At 48.0% G+C, this 20,150-nt stretch overlaps 1 protein-coding gene across 8 annotated transcripts in view; it reads left to right on the forward strand.

Moving 5' to 3' along the window:
* The first annotated feature begins 1,711 nt into the window (after positions 1 to 1,711).
* Znf536 (zinc finger protein 536) overlaps positions 1,712 to 20,150 on the forward strand; it is a 456,162-nt gene continuing 437,723 nt past the window's right edge. For 3 of the 8 annotated variants that reach the window (XM_069998524.1, XM_069998529.1, XM_069998530.1), the window contains exons 1-2: positions 1,712 to 1,797; positions 2,580 to 2,703. The gene's annotated coding sequence lies outside the window, so the exon portion shown is untranslated. Of the gene's footprint in view, positions 1,798 to 2,544; positions 2,704 to 6,517; positions 6,603 to 6,791; positions 6,867 to 20,150 lie in introns of those variants that run through there. The other 5 variants (XM_069998526.1, XM_069998531.1, XM_069998525.1 and 2 more) reach the window with 5 other exon arrangements.

Consider the following 20,150-nt stretch of genomic DNA (forward strand, 5'->3'; position numbering starts at 1 on the left):
AAAAAAGTCCTTGTATTTTGGAATTTGTTCAAAGAGAATTTCAGACAAGTCAGATTTGGAAAATGTGGACTTCATTTCTAAACTCTTTTGGGGGCAGGCAGAGGATTTAAGCACACACATGCGCACACACGTGCGCGGATGCATCTATGAACACACAGACACACAGGTAACTGCAGAGATTTGGGAGGACTTGAACAATCTCTCTGAAGTAGCAAAGTAGCAGAGGAGAGAAAGAGAGAGAGAGAGAGAGAGAGAGAGAGAGAGAGAGAGAGAGAGAGAGAGAGAGAGAGAGAGAGAAAGAGAGACAGAGAAAGAGAGAGAGAGAGATTCTCAGAACAGTACCCTCAAGTTTCAAGCTTCAGATCAAGCTAGGTACCCACTCACAGTGTACCTGGGACAAAGACCACCAAGCCCAGGTAGGTACCTAGGCACAGTGCTAGTGCTAGGTGCCTGGTAGTTCTGTAGATAAGTTTTTACCATTGTCCCACTTGACAGATGATGGTAAACTTTTTCTCTAGCTCTGCTTTTGTTATCAGAAGTGTCTCAAACCTGCCAGTCATCTGTGGGAACAAAACTCAGTTCTGACATGCTAGAACAAGCCTTACCTGAATCAGTAATTTTTTTTTTAAGTATCCCGGTGGGTGTCTTGGCAGTTGGAATAATCAATCTGTCTCCATCTCTACTTAATCAGGCACAACATAGGCCTCCCTCTCTTCCTCCCTCCCTCCCTTGCTCCCTCTTTTTCTTCCCTCCCTCCTTTTTTCCCTCTTGTATCAGTCTTTGTCAACTCTTTAGGATCCAGTCTTTCTGCTATTAACATACCCAGCGTCACATGCTAGCCTTTTCTTTTTAAAACAAGCTTCTCATTGGTGCATGGGGGGGGAGCTTTTTCTTTTATTATTTTTTACTGTCTCTCTCTCTCCTTTTTTTTTTTTTTTACCCATAATGACACCAGGATCATTATATAATCCCATAACAAAGAGGCTTTTGAGGCACTAGCTTTTTGTCAGCTCTAGGATAGAGAATCCATAATTGCATTATTCAGCTTCTCCCCCCCCATCCTCGACCACCCCTCCTCCCCTTTGCTCCAAAGAAATCCGACCTCAAACCCTATTGAAATCTCTGCCTTGTTACCCCAGCTTAGACTACCCAAAAGAAAAGAAAAGAAAAAAACAACCCCAGAAAATAACAACAACAACAACAACACATTTGCCTTGACAATCAGTCTTACAAAGTTGTCTTAAAAAAAATAAAAGTTATTTTGTTTGATAATTAAGTCCTGGGGACCACCGAGTGGTGAGATTATTCTAGACCCATAAGGCAGAGAACCTGTGTTTTTTTTTTCTTCTTTCTTTCTCTTTCTTCTTCTTCTTCTGGAAGTTTAATTACCGTATGCTAATTTCCCTGCCTACTACGTGATTAATTAAAATCATATTTTCATAATCATTTGGCACTAGTATTGTTTTAGAAATCATCATGATCTCCTAAATAGTGTCGGTAAATAAAGTCGCCTCTAAATGGCACAGGCGCAGTGAGGCTGAGGACCTCTGTGTGTTTGAATGGCGAGGAGGACTGGCAACAAAACTGTCTTATTTACATTAAATACACCACAAGGTTACAGCACGAAATCAACGTCATTTGATCACTGATGACTCCCTTACACGCCAGCCCGGCTCTGACTGATTCTCCGAGTCCAGCCCTCCACCACCATTCACCCAGGAGTTTTGCTTTTTTTCTTCTCCTTTCCTCTTCCAGAAAAAAAAATAAGAGACAGACTTTAAATAGTTTGAGGAACAGGTAAGAATTACGCTTGGCTTTTCCCCCCTCCTCTCTCCCCTCCCCGTCTCTCTCTCTCTCTCTCGATCGCTCTCTCGCTCGCTCGCTCTCTCTCGGTAATCACTCTTTCCCTCTTGGCTGGATAAAAAAAAAAAAATTCTTTAGTCAAAGGCAAGAATGCAAAGTCCAGACAAGCCAACGGAGGTTGATGTATGTCGCCGCTCCATTCTGACAATCAGAATCAGCTCTTGGAGAATAGATAGATTTTAATAAGTATGTTTACAGGGAGTCAAGGTCAGAAGCAAGCTGAGCTGTGTTAAATGGTTTCTTAGTTACTAGACAGAGGGAGAGAGAGAGAGAGGGGAGAGAGAGAGAGAAAAAAATGGACGATCACACACCATTCTTTGTAGATTATTATATCAAGGGCTCAGTCTCTGGCTCATCAAAGCTAAATGCCGAAAGACCTATCTAGTTGCTGTGAATTAAGCCAGGGCGACAATGGAAAGCATTTTTTAATGGTACAATACATTTCACCTACCAGATAGAGGGGATTGGGGGGGGGGAGGAGACGCAAGTCGGGGTTTGGGGGTTGTCTATTGGGTTTGGATAATGAGTTATCAAGGAATGGGGTGATTCTTTAAAAAAAAAAAACACCCAGATTGATTAGAAACGGAGCCTGCGGTCCTCGGGGCTGGATGGGGGGACAGTTCGCGGGGCTCAGCCGAGCGGGGTGAGCGAGGAGGCGCACCAGCTTGGGGACCCGTCCACCGCCCGCCCCCCACCCCGCTCCCCCCTCTTCGCAGCCCGGGGAAAATGATCAAGTCAAATCATGTGGACATATTTCATTATTCATTGAACACAATCTTTTACAACGCTCCGTTTACGTGCCCGACTTTGCTCTCCGTGCCCGCGTCGCAACGTTTAAAGGTAAGGAAAACAAAGATGGGGGCGCGCGCGCGGGGCGTGTGTGTGTGTGTGTGTGTCTGTGTGTGTGTGTGTGTGTGTGTGTGTGTGTCGGGGGGGGTTGTTGGTGATGGGGATTGCGGGGCGCGGCGGCGGCTGGGTGGGGAGCGGGACGCACCGGGCGGGTGGAGGGGGGCGCACGGCCGGCGGGCAGTGGGGAGGGTAAAGGAGGGGGGGTTCGGCTGCGATGTCCGGTAGGTGGCAAAGTGAGTTTGGACTCTTGGCGAGCGCCCCTCCGCTTCCTGCGGTTCCCCCCCCCGCCCCCCCATCACCACCCCCCTTCAATCCCGGCAAGGCCTGGCGCTTCTTCCCCCAGCTTCCTTCTGGCCCGATCGCGATTTAAAAATTACATATATGTATAAAAATACTAAAAATTACGATCTAATTAAATATCCGTGCGCGTGACGTTGGCAAAGAGAGAGAGAGCTGTCAGCCGAGGTGGTGGAAAGAGACGGGGGGGGGGGGGTGGATAAAATCAAATCCATCGGGAGAAGCAGCGGCCCCGCCGTGGCACGAATGGCGCTTGGAGAACTTCAGAGGCGGGCAGGACCCGCGCCCCCCAGCCCCGAGCCGCCGCGCGGCCCCGCCTGCAGTCCCGGCCCGGGACCGTTACTTTGAAGAAAAGCAGATGGGGAGGGGCGTGGGATGGGGGGGTCCCCCCCAGTGCATGAGCGGCGCGGACGGGACCCCCGCTTCGCTTCACCCCATGCCCACCACCTCGCCCCAGCTTCCTCCCCCGAACCCCGCGCCCCCCTCGCCGCCCCCCGGCCGGCCCGCGCGCCACCGCCGCCTTGGAAACTTTCAAAGCGGGGTGTGGGGGTGTGGGGGGGGGGTGAGGGGGCGGGAGCCGCCGGAGGAGAAGGGAGCCGGGCTCTGAAAACTTTGCGCAAGTGACTTTCCCTCATTTTCTCGTCGGCAGGGATTGTAGGGGGGGACCCCCTCCTCACCCCACCCCGGGGCGATTGCGCACCCCGATGCCCGCCCCTCCCTCGGTGAGAGATTCGGGGTCCCCCGGGCGTTGGGGGATACAGAGTCATTTGTGATTTTTTTTAAAATCGAAGTTAGCTGATGCTTAACAGTTTGTCAAACTTAGGGTTTTCCCAGGGCTTCTGAGACCTGCCATTTTGTGTGTTCTGAACCCTGGAAGCTCAGCGAGGCCGAGAGAGGAGAGAGGGAGAGAGAGAAAAAAAAGAGAGAAGGAGAGAGAGAGAAAGAGAGAGGCCTGGGCTACTGTGTCGTGGTGGGGGTGGGGGTTTCGAACCTGTGACCCTTAAAAAAAAAGGCCAGCTGCAGACCTCAAGCGCTTGGGCTGGCCGACCCGCAGTCCCTGCCCAAGCCCGGGGTGCAGGTCCCCAGAAATGAGGTTTTATTCTTGGGGGGAGGGAGAGAAACAACAGGGAGCCACAGAAAACAGCCTAAATAATAAATAAGTAACAGGTTCTGTAGCTGGCCAGTCCCCCAGCTGGAGTAGTGGGGCGGATCAGCGCCTAGACTGTGGAGTGGGGGTGGGGAGGGGAGGGAGGAGAGGCCAGCAAGGGTCTGGGGGAGGGGGGGTGTCTGTCTGGGAAAAGCGCACTTTAGGGGATAATATATCCTTGCCCGTCCCAGCTAAGAACCTAGGACCTGAGAGACAAATGATCACTGTTAACAATCTTTAATTTTTCTGTTGTTGTTGTTTGCTTGAAGACATTCTGTTTTTGAAGATGAATTAAAGGGGGGGGGGAACAGGTGTAGGCAGGACTTGGGGATATATTTTAACAAAAATATAGATATAATAAGAAATAAAAATATAAAAAGAAAGAAGAGGAGAGCTTTTTTTTGATGAGTAGTAAAGATCTTGACTTGCCTACCCATCTGTTGCCGTTTTGCCAATTATTTTTTTTAATGTAGATATCTTTATAGATTAGGGCTATGTGAAGGAAGGTTTAGGAACCTCCATAGTGCCCCAGAAATTAAAGAAGAGGAGAGAGAGAGAGAGAGAGAGAGAGAGAGAGAGAGAGAGAGAGAGAGAGAGAGAGAGAGAGAGAGAGAGAGAGAGCGCAAATATGTATTCCCTTGTGTCCCCTTAAACACTTTTGAGGAAACTCCAGGCGGGGCTTTTTTGGGGGGGGTGGGGAGCACAGGTGGAAAGTTAAGTGTCTGCTCCCTTTTCTATGTGTCACTCCAGGATTGTGGCTGACGCCTGCGGCCAGCCTCTTGGAGAGTAATTCACTTCCCCCCTTCTGCCTCTCCACCGGAATGATGGAGGGGCAGGAGGTTAAGGTTAGTGGGTGGCTTGGGGAAGAGGCCTGGGGTGGGGCACAGGTGGGGGGCGGGCAGGGTGGGGTCTCAGCCCTGGTGGCTGTTTGCCAGCTTGTTGTGCGCTGGGGGACCTGATTTGTCAGCCTCTTTAGTTGTTTTTTTTTTTTTTTTTTCACTTAAAAGCAGAAAATTTCGGCGGCGGAGCGCTTGGGCCTAGCCTGCGGGTAGAGCATGGTGGGCTCCGGGCAGGGACAGGGGCGCGCGGGGGAGGGGGGCGCCTGGTTGTGTCGGTGGGGGAAAGGAGGTGCGCACGGGTGGGATTAGGGCTCCAGGCAGGGCAGGGTAGAGCGCAGGCTGAACCGACCTGGGGCTCGACCTCTTTCGCGCCTTCTTGTAGGCAAGAAAATAAAATAAAATAAATGCCAGCCAGCCGCCCTGGGCCGCTCTGCAGTTTGAGCAGAAATCCGACAGGGGCCGCGTTTGCTGAGCGCATCCGGCCATGCCCGCGGGTAGAGCCGGAGCGGGGCCGGCTGGTCGGTGTGGACGCGGGGAGGGGACTGCGTGTGTGTGTGTGTGCGCGCGCGCGTGTCAGGAGGGCCAGACAGGGGTGGGGGCACCCCAGGAAGCCATCTGAGCCTCCGTGAGCGCCACCCCTCCTGTTCCCCGTCTTCCCCCTGCTGTCCCCCATGCTCTCCTAAGTCCCTGGGCCAATTTTGCGCGCCCAGGCCTAAAGCGCAACCGGCCCCCCCCCAGTTCCCCGCCCCCACCAAGAATCCCCCCAGAGCTTCGCGCGTGGACTTGGGGTGGGGTGCGCGCGCGTGCGTGCGGGTGTCAGGGGGGGGATTAAAGTGGGAACGCACGGTCTAGTTTGTTACGATCAACTACATTTCTTTTTCCTTTCTTCTTATTTTTTGTTTGGTTTTGTTTTAGTTTGAAGGCCGCCTTTGCTCTTCCCTGCTGGGGTTGGAAAGTGGGGGGAGTGGGGGGGGGACTGAAAAAAAATTTTTGGCCTTTCATCACTCAGATCTTTGTTCGTTGTTCTCGGAGTGGAAGGCAAGCGACTTAAAGAGGCGAAAAGAAGGAGGGGGGAGGAGAAAGAGGGGGAGAGAGGGGACGGTAAGAAAAACAGGGGCGAGAGGCGTGTGGGGTCCCCCCTCCCCCTCCCCCGCTGGGGGGTCGGGTTGGAGGGTGAAGGCTAAGCGGGGTCGTGGGGAAAGGGGACATTACCGCTTTAATTAACTTCAGGATGCTCCCGCGGCCGGGAACCTGGCGCAGCTCTGACGCGCCCCCCATCAATCTATCCATTCCGGGTGCGTGTGTGCGTGCGTGTGTGTGTGTGTGTGTGTGTGTGTGTGTGTATGGAAGGGGGGTGGTGTGGGGTGTGTGTAGGGGGTGATTCGCTCAGAGAGAGAGACAGACAGAGAGAAAACTCGTACAGTAGCCGCGTCAGACCCAACCGCGCGCCTCCCAATCGGGATCCATTTGCATAATTGGATTTTTTTTTTTACCGCCTCTCCTTGTCTTCCTCCATGAAACTTGTTTGAAAATCCAAGTGAAAACCGCCACGATCCGACCCGCACACTCATTTTTTAAAAAAGAGAGAGACAGAGAGCAAGTTTCAAGTAAGTGTCCTGTGGTCGGTGGTCCGCCGTGCGTCTGCAGAGGTTTGCGCCCCAGGCTGGGCCGGTGAGGTGCGGTGCGCCGCGCAGCCCGGCCCGGGCGGGGCGAGGGCGGGGGGGGGGCGGGGGGCTCGCTCGGGTGAGAGCGGCAGGCGGGTTAATCGGGGGAGCGCTGTCATCCACGGCCCCGGACTCTGGAGCTGGCCCCGGACTGGTTGCACGCACAACTTTTTGCTCTTCTGTCTCCGCTGACTTTTGCCTATCCAGGTGAGGTTGTTCGAGCCACGCGTGTTACCTGTAGCTTGAGTGGAGACAGGGGGCGATCCTGTCCGGGGGGGGGGGGAGATGCTTGTGGTGGAGTTGGGGTATCGCGGGGAGGAATTGGTCCCCTGCTGAGCGACGGAGGTGGAGGGCTGAGCTGTGATCCACTGGGTGATCCAGCGATCGAGAGAGAACCAGCATTCAAGGGGGGGGTGGAGAAGAGAGAGAGCGAGGGAGAGAGAGAGACAGAGAGAGAGAGAGAGAGAGAGAGAGAGAGAGAGAGAGAGAGAGAGAGAGAGAGAGCGCCTTGCTGCCAGTATGGCTTGTCGCCAAATGCTTTTTTTCCCTTATTATTCTAAGGTTTGTGTCTCTCCTCATGTGTGATTATATGTGTGTGTGTGTGTATGTGTGTGTGTGTGTGTGTGTGTGTGTGTGTGTGTGTGTGTGTGGTCAGTTGTGCATTATAAGGAAGGAGAGAAACCCCAAAACCCAAACAAGAAGGGACCTTCTTTACTTGTCCCATTCTCCCTAGCATTATTTATTTCTACAGCTTGGAGGTTTTGTTTCTTCTCCCCCCTCCCCTGTTTTTTTCTTTCTTTTTTTTGTTTGTGTTAAAGCCGGGGTCCCCCCACAGATTGACAATTGTGTCGCAAATACCATCAATCATAGAGCAAAGACGCGGCTGCAGTCACTAACAGGCCAGCTCTCCTTGGAACAGAGATGAGGTCTGTGTAGACGCTCCGATCATTATTATTATTTTTTAATCTAAGAATGTCTTCTTGTTATTATTAATTATTTTCAGTGAGTTAGGGCTTTGGAAAAAGTCAATTCCTTGTGAGGTTCAAGAATGTAGTCCTTTTTTTTTTTTTTTTGCTTGCTGGGCCAGCCTGAGAAACTTGCTGAGGCTTGGCCCATCACCCTGACGAGAAGGGTTGAAGACTCAGCTTTCAGCTGAGGGAATTTTAGGGGGGCACACCCACCGAACCCCAGTAGCCCTCTGGCCTTTGCTCAGAGAGAGCCCAAGGCTCAGACAGAAGGCTGCTTTAGTTATGATGTCATGCTGATAGGCCAGTGCAAATGTGTCTTGATTCTATCATTAACCGCCTGGCTGGTCTGCTCCGTAATGTTAGCTCCGGTGTCCAGCTCTCCTCTTGACAAATGCAGTACCAAAAGACCCTAGAGATTCCCCACTGCACACACAAGGAGAGGATCAACTCCCCAAAGTACCACCCTGGAGCCCCTGTCTTAGACTTCCCCATTTCCTCCATATAGTCACCCATGGCTCCTGGGCCCCAGGCTCCCTTTTTATTTTTGCCAAAGTTTGGAAAACTTTTGGAAAGCTTTACTATCTAGAATATTCCCAATCCGGTAGCACTGAAATTCAACTATGACTGACCAATGACGGTTCAACACCATAGGTGGGTCAGCTCCCAAAATCTGTGTGTGTGTGTGTGTGTGTGTGTGTGTGTGTGTGTGTGTGTGTGTGTGTGTGTGTGTGTGTGTGTGTGTGTGTGTGTGTGTGTGTACTGGGGCTTGAACTCAGGGCCTGGACAATATCCCTTAGTGTTTTTCACTCAAGGCTGACACTGTACCTCTTGTAGCTTTTGGATGGTTAATCAGAGAGAGAAATTTCACAGAATTTTCTCCTGGGGCTGGCTTCAAATCACAATCCTCAAATCTCAGCCTCCTGAGTAGCTAAGATTGACAGGCATGAGCCACCAGGTACTTGTCTTTTAGGAATCTTTGTAGCTATCCTTTGCCTTTGGGGAAAAGAAAAATAAAAAGGTTATGACATTTGTTTCTTACCTCTAGTCCGCTAATTGTGAGTTTCATACAAGCAAACTGGATTTTGTGTTCATCTTTTTTTTAAAAAAATCATCCATATCATGTTTTAGGATTTCTTTTGATTTCCTATTCAAATGAAATTTACATAAATGTATGAAAAGGAACTTAACATCTGGGCATAGGGGAAAAAAAGGTTAGTATCTTATGTCATTTGCTGAGGGATAATCTTTAATGTGTTTTCACCCTTAAAACCGAGTTGTGGGGGGAGCGGGAGGGGTTGATGCCACGCACACAGGGTGGGGTGGGGTGTGGAAATGGTTCCTGGAGATATAAATGGTAATTATGGAAAATCTGGAGAACAAGCCTTCAATAAATTGGTATTCTCGTGAACCAGTGCTCTGTAAAACCCATCTCGTTCTATGCCCGGAGTGTTTAAGTTCTGAATAGTTGTCAGATCCTCACCACTCAGCAACTTAACTGCTGGCGAGGGTTGTCTTCATGGGAGATTTGAAGCAGGCAGCGAAGGCCGGTCATGCTGTACTGGTTCTAAGCTAGAGGCCAATGGCCCTATTATGGCAGAGGATAGGAAGGTGGTTGGTGGGGGGGGGGAGACACATAGTCCTTACGAATCATAGTTATTCCCCACCGGGTACTGAGAGTTGGTGCTGAAACAAGCAATTGTGTGCTGAGTGTCAGAAGGCTGACCGAGAAGGTTCTTTATTCTGCCTTAGGTAACGAAGGAAAACCTTTTTTTTTTCCTCCCATCAGTTCAGACTTATAAAATCCAGCGATCCATTCAAGTGAACTCCCAAGCTTCGTCTTACGTTTGTTTTTTTTTTTTCTTTTCTTTCTTTTTTTCTTTTTTGAGCAAGACAAGCTTTATCTCTCTGGTACCAGAAGGAATTCAGAGCTAAATAGCCTTCTCCAAACGTGGTTGCTTCTTGCTCAAAAGTTAGCCATGAATGGCACAGGTGTTTTTAAAGTGCCTTGAATGAAGAGAGATGGGGGGGGGGGTGTGCAAAAAAAAGAAAAGAGAGACGCCAATGATGCACACGAGAATATAGATGAACTTTTTTTTTTTTTAAAGAAGAAGAGTATCATAAAAGAAGAAAAGGAAATAGATTTATTTTTTTCCCCAGTCTGAATGGGAACAATTATAGCTTTTTCACATCTTTGAATTTAGTGGGGTGGCTTTATTCTTGTTTTGTTTAATAAGCCCTTATAAGTAAGCTGAAATATCGCCTTGCAATTTTGTCCTCAACGTTTCTTGAAAACGAGACTTTTGAAAATTTCCAAACAGAAGTGAGTTTTTCTGAGGGTCAAGTCTGGTTCCTGGTTGAACACTGAAGTTTCTTCCCTGCCAGAATCTCTATTCTCTGCGGGCTTTCTTGAGATCGGCTTCTTTCTGTCTGCAGGTGACATCTTTTGGCTAGATTTGGGCTAGGACACTGGCCTCTTGGGTGACCTAGCGCTGGGGGGGGGGGTGGTATCTTGCAGGCTGTGAGGGTAATTTGGAGTCTGAACATCCAGGCGTGAAGTTCTTTTTCTCTGGCGATCCACTTCCTATGGGCTGGTCGCTTCTCTGTCTACCTGCATGCTCTCTCCAGCGCTGGCCATTCTGGCTACCACAGAGGTCTCAGAGGGACAGGAGGGGACAAGGGACAGGGTCCTGTAGGATGCTGTCCGGTTGGACAGCTGGGCTCGCTTGGGGGTTTTCTCCTGGGTAGGAATGAATGTCTTTTAGGAGACTGAGCAGATGATGAGTGAAGGCAGGAAGTGGTCCCCGCTGGGATCTCAGTGATGACAGTGGCTTGTGTGTATGTGTGTACACACACACACACACACACACACACACACACACACACACGGATGCATGCATGTACAAGTGTATGGGTGGGTGCTGCCTGCTAAGAGCACCAGCTCTGAGACAGTCCCTTGTCACCCCACATCATATCCTCTGGGAACAATCTGAGTCTGTAAATGCATGTAGGGTGAAGGACTCCAGGTGGGAATATGTGGAAAGAACTGGAAATTGTAAGAACACACCTATCCTCAGGTGGCCTGAGCAGCACAGCCACCTTTTGGTTCTATTCTATTTTTTTAAATTTACTTTTTTTCTTTGGTACCAGTTCTGGGACTTGAACTCAGGGCCTGGGCACTGTCCCTGAACTTTTGTGCCCAAGGCTAGCACTCTACCTCTTGAGACACAGCTCCATTTCTGTCTTTTTGTGGTTCATTAGAGATAAGAGTCTCAAAGACTTTCCTGCCCAGGCTGGCTTCCAACACAATCTTCTAGATCTCAGTCTCTTGAGTAGTTAAGATGACAGGCATGAGCCACAGGTGCCCAGCACAACCTAGTTGTTTAATCTTTTTTTTTTTTTTTCCCAAGTAAAGACAGACACTCAGGGAAGTAGGTCCTGCAGTACCTAGGATGGGCAAGGCCTTCCCTGGCTAGCTTATATTCACTTCTGTTAATGTCTGCTGTTGGTCATGTTACTGAGGCCAAGAGCTGGAAGCCAGATAACTCTATTGCCTGCTGGCTTCACTGTGAAAACTATTGGAGATCTCTGGTCTCTCTCCCTCTCCCTTCCTTCCTTCCTTCCTTCCTTCCTTCCTTCCTTCCTTCCTTCCTTCTTTCCTTCCTTCCTTCCTTCCTTCCTTCCTTCCTTCCTTCCTTCCTTCCTTCCTTCCTTCCTTTCTTCCTTCCTTCCTCTCTCTCTCTTTCTTTCTTTCTTTCTTTCTTTCTTTCTTTCTTTCTTTCTTTCTTTCTTTCTTTCTTTCTTTCTTTCTTTCTCTCTTTCTTTCTCTTTCTTTCTTTTTGCTAGTACTCTACAACTTAAGCCACAACTCTGTTTCCAGATTTATGGTGGTCCGTTGGAGATCATGGTTTCATGGATTTTTCTGCCTGGCTTTGAACTGCGATCTTTCTATCTCAGCTTCTTGAGTAGCTAGGATGACGGGTGTGTGCTGGTAGACCAGCATCCAGCTTGGTCTTCCTCTTTACCTCGGAACAACCCTTTACCTAGAATAACAATGAGTAACTGCTGATCAGAGGCTCTGGCCTGCTAGCAACACCTCTGGAAATGAGAGTACCCCTCCACTGGGGGGGGGGTGGGAGGGTTGAATGGGTCTTGCTAGAGTAAACTGGGTAACAGGTGGACTGACCAAGGCCCTTCAACAGTGGTCTTAATTAAGGACAGTTTCTCCTTGTGGAATGGCTTCTACCTGCTCATGGTACCATGGTTTGGCACTGTGCCTGGCCTCTATTCTGGCATCTAGTTATAGCAATCAGCAATAACTGTGGTCATTTGTATATGTCCTCTGCCAGAGGGAGTCAGGATCATATCTTGGATTTCTCATGAACCACATCTCAGGTCTTTCGAAGGAGCCAGGAAGATCTGATTTGGTTGCCGTCTTGGGGATTGTCCAGGTACATGAGAGATAGATTTTGTCCTGTGCCCCGGAAGGGCAGAAGATTGGGCCCTGTATCATGTTAGGGAAGACTTGTAGGGTCTGAGAGGAGGAGAACTGGGCCAAAAATGTATGTGCAACTTTGATCTTGTTTTGAAATTTCCTATTATTATTATTATTAATTAGGGCTGAGACCAGGACTTGAACTCCATACCTGACAATTTCACTTACTGGCTAGTGCTCTACCAATCGAGCCATGTCTCCAACCCCTTATTCCTATTATTAAAAAAATTTTGAGCTGCTATTGGGGCTTGAACTCAGGGCCTGGACACTGCCTCTCAGCTTTTTTGCTCAAGGCTGGCTCTTTACCATTTAAGCCAGAGCTCCACTTCTGGCTTTTTTTTTTTTTGGTTTATTGGAGATAAGAGTCTCACAGACTTACCAGCCTGGGCTATATTTGAACCATGATCCTTCGGTCTCAGCCTTCTGAGTAGCTAGGATGACAGGCATGAGCTGTTGGCCTCTGGCTTTTCCTACCAATTTTGCCCAAAAGGTGATGTCAATAAACTGACATGTTGTACTGAAACCCCTTTGTATGTACAATTACTTAAAGATTAAAAAAACTAAGCCAGATGCTGGTGGCTCATGTCTGTCATCCTAGCTACTCAGGAGGCTGAGATCTGGGCTTGAGGTTCAAAGTCAGCTTGGTCAGGAAGCCTCTGAGATTCTTATCTCCAATTAACTACCAAAAAACAGAAATGAAAACAAACAAACAAAAAACAAACAAAAAAACCTGGAAGTGGTGCTGTGGCTCAAGTGGTAGAGGGCTAGCCTTGAACACAATAGCCCAGGGACAGCGCCCAGGCCCTGGGTTCAAGTCCAGTACCTGACACCCCCCCCCAATCCCCCCCTGCTAAAACATGAGAGCGGGGTTCTTGACTCACACGTAGCAGTGTCAGGTGATCTGCTGGGAGAGTCCTTTACTTTGGAGTACTTTTATGTTTTGGTCTGAACTGGGATTTGAACTGGGTACCTGACACTTCTGCTCATTGGCTCTACCAACAGAGCCACGCCGCCATCTTCAAGCACCTGTTCGTTGTACTTGACAGTTCAGTCATTTATAACTTCCCTAAGAGGGCAGGCACTATATTTTGCCCAAATTGCAGGAGGGAAACTGAGGCAGTGAGCAGGGGCATGTGGAGGCGCCTAGAATCAACCTCTCTATCCCTCTTGCCCGTAGAGGGATCTCTAGGGCGTCTCCCTGCCTGTTTGGGCTCCCGAGGCTGGCGGCAGAGGGCTGGGCTGGGAAGGTCACAGGGGTGGACGGGGCAGAGCATGCAGGGTTGGGGAGGCGGTAAGTGCAGCTGTCTGCAGGTGGGCAGCTGGTGTGGGGGGGGGGTGGGGAGGCAGAAATTGAAGCAGGCAGGGAAATGGGTTGAGGAGGTTGTTTCCCCCTCCTCTGCTCCTGGTTCTATTGTGTGTGGCTTCACAAGGAGGAAATGAAGGGCCATTTTGACACAGGCAAAATGGTCACCGTAGGCCCGAGCTGACATTCACCTGCGAGTTTTCTAGCATGACATTACAGCTTTGATTACCCAAGTTGCGTGTTGCTGCGTCTCTGATCATCAAGGTGGAGGTGAGATTGCTGTCTGGGGAAGGCAGCTCAGCCTCGGTGCCTCTGTTCAGAAGGGACGCTCTTCTACCAATCTGTAGCTCCCATGGCTCTTTTTTAACCCTCCCTTGCCTTGTCCTGGGGCTAGGTTTCTGAGAGCCCTCAAGGTGTTCAGTGTTTGTGTGGCGTTGTCACCAAATTTCTCTCTCCTTCTCTTCCTCTCTCCTACCCTCCCTCTTCCATCCTCTCTCCCTCTTTTCCTCTCTTCCTCTCTCTCCCCCTTTCTCTCTTTCTCCCTGTCTTTCTCTCCCTCGCTCCATCTCTTTCTCTCCTCTTTTTCTCTTTCTCTCCCTCTTTCTTTCTCTCTTCCTCTCTCTCTCTTTCTCTTTCACACACAAATCGATTTGGGTTATAGAAGAACTCTGAGGTTTCCCTTTAAAAATTTACTAAATTAGCCGGCTGCTGTGGTTCACGCCTGTAATCCTAGCTATTCAGAGGGCTGAGATCTGAGGATCATGGTTCAAAGCCAGCCTGGGCAGGAAAGTCCATGAGACTCTTATCTCCAATAAACCACTAGAAAACCGCAAGTGGCACTATGGCTCAACTGGTAGAGCACTTGCCTTGAGCTGAAGAGCTGAGGAACAGTGCCAAGCCCAGAGTTCAAGCCCCATGACCGACAAAAAAAGCCAAACCAACCCAAAACAAAAACAACACCCCCCCCTAAATTAATCAGCCTTAATTTGAATGACATTTTTAGAAGGCAGATACCAGTGGCTCACACCTGTAATCATAGCTACTCAGAAGGCTGAGATCTAAGGATCAAGGTTTGAAGCCAGACTGTTAGCACCAACGAACCAGCAAAAACCCAAAAGTAGAGGTGTGGTTCAAGGGGTAGAGAGCTAGCATTGAGCAAGCAAAGCTCCAATACTGGCACAAAAGGAAACAAAAAAGAAGTAAAAACTATAAACTGGGAATTTTGTTGCTTTGAGAAGATCTGGATTTTAAATTTACAAACGGGGAGGGATTTATGTAAATGTGAGTCATGAAATAGCTTGTTTGATTTTATCTTTCAAAACAGAAACAGCTCTTATTGAAGAAGGGTCTAAACTCCCTCTTTTCCCTCCCTCCCTCCCTCATTTCCTTCCTTCCTTCCTTCCTTCCTTCCTTCCTTCCTTCCTTCCTTCCTTTCCTTCCTTCCTTCCTTCCTTCCTTCCTTCCTTCCTTCCTTCCTTCCTTCCTTCCTTCCTTCCTTCCTTCCTTCCTTCCTTCCTTCCTTCCTTCCTTCCTTCCTTCCTTCCTTCCTTCCTTCCCCTGTACTAGGGCTCGAATTCAGGGACTGAGCTCTTTTCCACTCAAGGCTGACACTGTACCACTTGAGCCACAGCTCCATTTCCAACTTTTTTTGGTTTTTGTGATTCATTGGAGATAAGAGTCTCATAGTCTTTCCTACCTGAGCTGGCTTTGAACCTTGACCCTCAAGTCTCCTGAGTTGCTAGGCTTACAGGCCTGAGCCATGGTTGCCTGGCTTTTGGAGCCTTGCAGTTTTGATTTCCATTTAAAATGCCTCCTATTGAGCCAGTTTGGAGGCAGAAGAAGTTGAATAAATAAGAGGCCATGGACATTTACAAATACGTTCACAAATATAGATGGGTGACAATTTTCTCTTCAGATAACTATTATCACTCTAAGATACAGTGGTTTTTGAGCCTGGAACAGAAGATGGCCTGGCCATGAGGCCTGGTCATCTGATTAGCTTTTGCCAGGACAGTGTCCTGTGATGTAGAGATTGGTGATCTGGCGTGTGTGTGTGTGTGTGTGTGTGTGTGTGTGTGTGTGTGTGTGTGTGTGTGTGTGTGTGTGTGTGTGTGTGTGTGAGTGATGGCCTATTGGCATGTTTGTTCTTTAATGATGGCTGTCTGGTGAGCTTAAATGATATAATCCAGATATTAGGCTATCAAACAGCACCCGGAAGAGCTGCTGGTTGTATTTGACATTCTGCCCTTTTATTTTACCCAAACCAGCAACTTTATCATCACATCCCACTCAAAGAAAGCTGACAAGAGCTAGATCTTTGTGAGGACTATTTTTCTTTTTTCTTTTTCTGCCTGAATCAGAGGCTGGGATGTGGGTAAAAATTAAAAAAAAAAAAAAGAAAAAGAAAAAGAAAAACAAAAACAAAAAATCTCAGACCTACGAATAGATTGTAACCACCACAGTAGTAGCAGGTGCTAAGAAAACTTGTTCATCCTTTGCATGAGATATGACTGAGGGTGTAAAAGCATGGAATTTTGATTGTGCTCTCTAACTACCACTTTCAATAAAATAGGTGTTTTGCTACTCTAGAGCAGAGCGGGTTTTAGGCGGGTTTCTAAGTGGAGTCGACTCATGGACTCCTGTCTGGTTGGGATTGGGACCATGGAGGTCAGGTGGTTTAAGGAAGCTGGAGGTGGAATACTTATTTCTTTCAGAATCAAGATTATTAGCAGGCCGGGAGCTGGTGGTTCACACCTGTCATCCTAGCTAACTCAGGAGGCTGAGATCTAAGGATACTGGTCCAAAGCCACCCTAGGCCAAGAAAGACCATGAGACTCTTTTATCTCCAACAAACCAGCAAAAAAAGCTGGAAGTGAAATGGTGTGGCTCAAGTAGTAGAGGGCTAGCCTTGAATGAAAAAAGTCAAGCAAGAGCCCAAAGTCCTGAGTTCAAGTCCCAGTACTGGCGCGCGCGCACACACACACACACACACACACACACACACCTTAGTGGAATCCCATGTAAAATCCCCACATGACATCATTTAGGCGTTGATGTCTGTGATTTCTCTTGAAGGTGTACCATTGAAGTTTTGGTGGACTGAAGGGTGTATATGACTCTCCTTTTTAAAAAATTCAATCCAAATTATCACCCAGCCATTAACATTTAGATTAGTGTGAGGAAACTTCACGAATATTTCTACTTACTGTATTACTCTTCCTCTGTGTGGGCCAGTCTAAAGAAAGAAAGTCACCACATGCATTTATTTGATAATTAAATTATTTTGGGGGAAGGCCCATGTTGCTGGGTAGGTCGATATTCATTTTTTTGCATAACTTAATTTTCACAGCTTTCCCCCCTCCCTTCTCCTTCTGTGATTAAAATACTTGTTTCATGGAGCTGAAAACTGCAAGGTTATAGATAAGGAGACCTAAAGATCTTTTGCTTTGTGGTTATATAGCATCACATAGGGACAAGGTGCTCAGGACCCATCAGCTGGCACCAAGTTAGAAACTTACCTCCTCTACTTGTATGCCTTAGTTTCCTTATTAGTAGAATTGGAATCATTTCTTTCCTTCCTGCCTCCTTCCTATACTCCCTTCCTCTCTCCCTCTTTTCTCCTTCTCCTTGCCTTTCCTTGCCTTTCTGTGCCAGTACTTTGGCTTGAACTCAGGTCCTGGGTGCTGTCCCTGAGTTTTTTTTTTTTTTTTTTTTTTTTTTTTAGCTCAAGGCCGGTGCTCTATTTCTTGAGCCACTTCCAGCTTTTTGGATGTTAATTGGAGATGAGTCCCATGCACTTATATGCCTGGGCAAACTTCAAACCAGATGTTCTGGATCTCAGCCTCCTGAGTAGCTGGGATTACAGGCGTGAGCCACCAGTTTGGAGTCATTCTCTCTCCCCCCCCCCCATAAAAACAGCAGGATTAAAAGAGGGAAAATGATTCATTAGAGAGCCCAGAAGTCAGCTATTCAAGGAATAACCAGTGACTTGTTATTTTACAGTGTGTTGTCTATTTCAAAGATTCCCCTCCCCCCTCATCATTCCAGAGCTCTAGTGTTTATAGTGCTGGTTAAAGAGAAGAGCCAGGGATAAGTGGCTTTTCTTTCTTTCTTTCTTTCTTTCTTTCTTTCTTTCTTTCTTTCTTTCTTTCTTTCTTTCTTTCTTTCTTTCTTTCTTTCTTTCTTTCTTCCTCTCTTCCTTTCTTCCTTTCTTCCTTTCTTTCTTTTTCCAACTTTCTTTCTTTGTCACTGGCTGGTCTTTGAAGTTATTTACCTGGAGATCAATAGATATTGGCTCATTGATTTCTTATGCTTCTAGGCTGCATTTTCAAGGGTTGGCAGAATTCAGGGAGGATCCTGGTGTGGGGGTGGGGTCTGAAGTGTTCACTAAGCAAACCTGCTCCAGTAAAGCCCCTTTCCTGCACACGCTGACAGGCAGGTCACATGCGTGTGCAAACACACATTACATGTATCATATGTATGTGCACATGCACACACACTGATCACACACATATTCATTCACACATGCACAATGCTAAAAATCCTGGTGAGAACATGGTAAGCACTGCTCTTTGACTTTTCCCAGGACCCAAAAGCAAAGCCAGAAAGTAGGGGTTTGGCTCAAGTGGTGGAGTGCCAGCCTTGAGTGGAAAAATAAAAGCTAAGCCAGAGCATGAGGCCATGAGTTCAAACCCCAGTACTGACACAAAAACAAACAAAACACCCAAAAAGCAAGAACAGCAAAAACAAAAAACAAACTCAAAGTCAAAGATACCAAGTCACTGTCATTCCTTCCTTCCTTCCTTCCTTCCTTCCTTCCTTCCTTCCTTCCTTCCTTGCTTGCTTGCTTGCTTGCTTGCTTCCTTCCTTCCTTCCTTCCTTCCTTCCTTCCTTCCTTCCTTCCTTCCTTCCTTCCTCCCTCCCTCCCTCCCTCCCTCCCTCCTTCCTTTCTTTCTTTTCTTTCTCTCTTTATTTCATGGTATTGAGGACTGAAATCAGGGCCTTACACCTGCTAAGCGAGAACTCCACCAGCCCCCTTTTTTGCGCTATTTATTTATTTATGTTTTGACCGCTGGTCCTGGGGCTTGAGCTATGGGCCTGGGTGCTGTTCCTGGGCTTTTTTTGTTCAAGGCTAGCCCTCTACCACTTGAGCCACAGCACCACTTCTGTCTTTTTCTGAGTAGTTTATTGGAGATAAGAGTCTTATGGACTTTCCTGCCTGGGCTGGCTTCAAACTGGGATCCTAAGATCACAGCCTCCTGAGTAGCTAGGATGACAGACATAAGCCACTGACATTAGCTTGTGCTGTTTATTTTTAAGATTGGGTCTCATTTGATGCCAGGCCTGACCTGGACTTTGGTCCTCATCTTTGGCCTACTGTTTCTGGAACAACATGCATCCGTAACATCCAGTCTTTGTGCTCCTGCTATAGCCTGGGATGACAGGCTCCAGCCACTGTGTCCAGACATTTGGTTGAGGAGGAGTGTTCCAAACTTTTATATCCAGGCTGGCCTCAAACCACATTTTCCCCATCTCTCCCGCCTAACTAGATAGGCTTAGAGGCCGAGCCACTAGTATGTTTGGCTCATTCATTCATTTTATTTTCTTCTGGTTGTTTATTTATATTTGTGTTGTGACTGGGGCTTGAACTCAGGGTGCTCACTCAGTTTTTGCATTCAAGGCAGGCACTGTACCAGTTGAGCCACAATTTAGCTTCCAGCTTTTTTTGCTGGTTAATGGGAGATAAGAGTCTCATGGATTTTTGCTCAGGCTGGCTTTAAATCTCAGACTTCGGAGTAGCTAGGATAACAGGTGTGAGCCATGGGCATCGTTTTCCACTGGTGAATTTTAGGACAGCATCTCACTCTGCATTTGGCTGCCTGACTGAGCCGTGATGAGCTTTCCCATCTCTGCTGGCACGATAGGCATGCGCTACTAAGCCCTTCTTCTCTCTAGTGACGATGGAGTCTTGTGAATCTTTTCTGCTTAGGACTGGCCAGGACTTGCAAACCTGTGATCTCGGCCTCCCTTGTAGCTTGGGATGACCAGGGCACAGCAGAGCACCGAGCTATGAGTAGAGAAAAATTCTCTCAAGCTTGTCTGCTCAAGCTGGCCTCAAATCACAATCCTCCCATTCTTAGACTCTGCATGTAGCGAATGCAGTGGTTTTCCATGTTTATGGAATGCTGGTTGTATAAAAGCCGAGCACATGTTCATGTGTATCACATAATAGCTGAATATGGTTGAGAATGATAAACAGCCCTGTGATTGGCTGAGTATATGCCCAACGGTGCTGTTTATCATTACTTTAGCATACACACACACACACACACACACACACACACACACACACACACACACACACACACACATAAAGCTGAGTGTAAACAATTGGCTACAGGCAGCAGCCTGTATATCTGTATTTCTCGTGACTCTCGGTTCTGTCAGGAGGCTTTGTGCAGGGTTGACCTGGGCCACTGGGGTGTGGGTAAGTGCATGTTTGACAAGATAATGAATTTCTCAGGATGCATCTCCATTGCTGAGTGATTGGTGACTAGAGCTGCCTGGACTTTATACAACCTGGGATCTGTGAGAGGAGAGAGGATCTGGAGTTTCTTAGTTCAGTAATTGAACTGAAGGCCTTATCCTTGCTGGTCAGGTGCTCTACCTCTTGAGCCATGCCCCCAGACTACCCTTCCACCTTTTGGCTTCAGATACGGTCTCATGCT

Source organism: Dipodomys merriami, unplaced genomic scaffold (assembly GCF_024711535.1).
Source record: "Dipodomys merriami isolate MVZ:Mamm:240054 unplaced genomic scaffold, mDipMer1.0.p SCAF_52, whole genome shotgun sequence".
NCBI lineage: Eukaryota > Metazoa > Chordata > Mammalia > Rodentia > Heteromyidae > Dipodomys > Dipodomys merriami.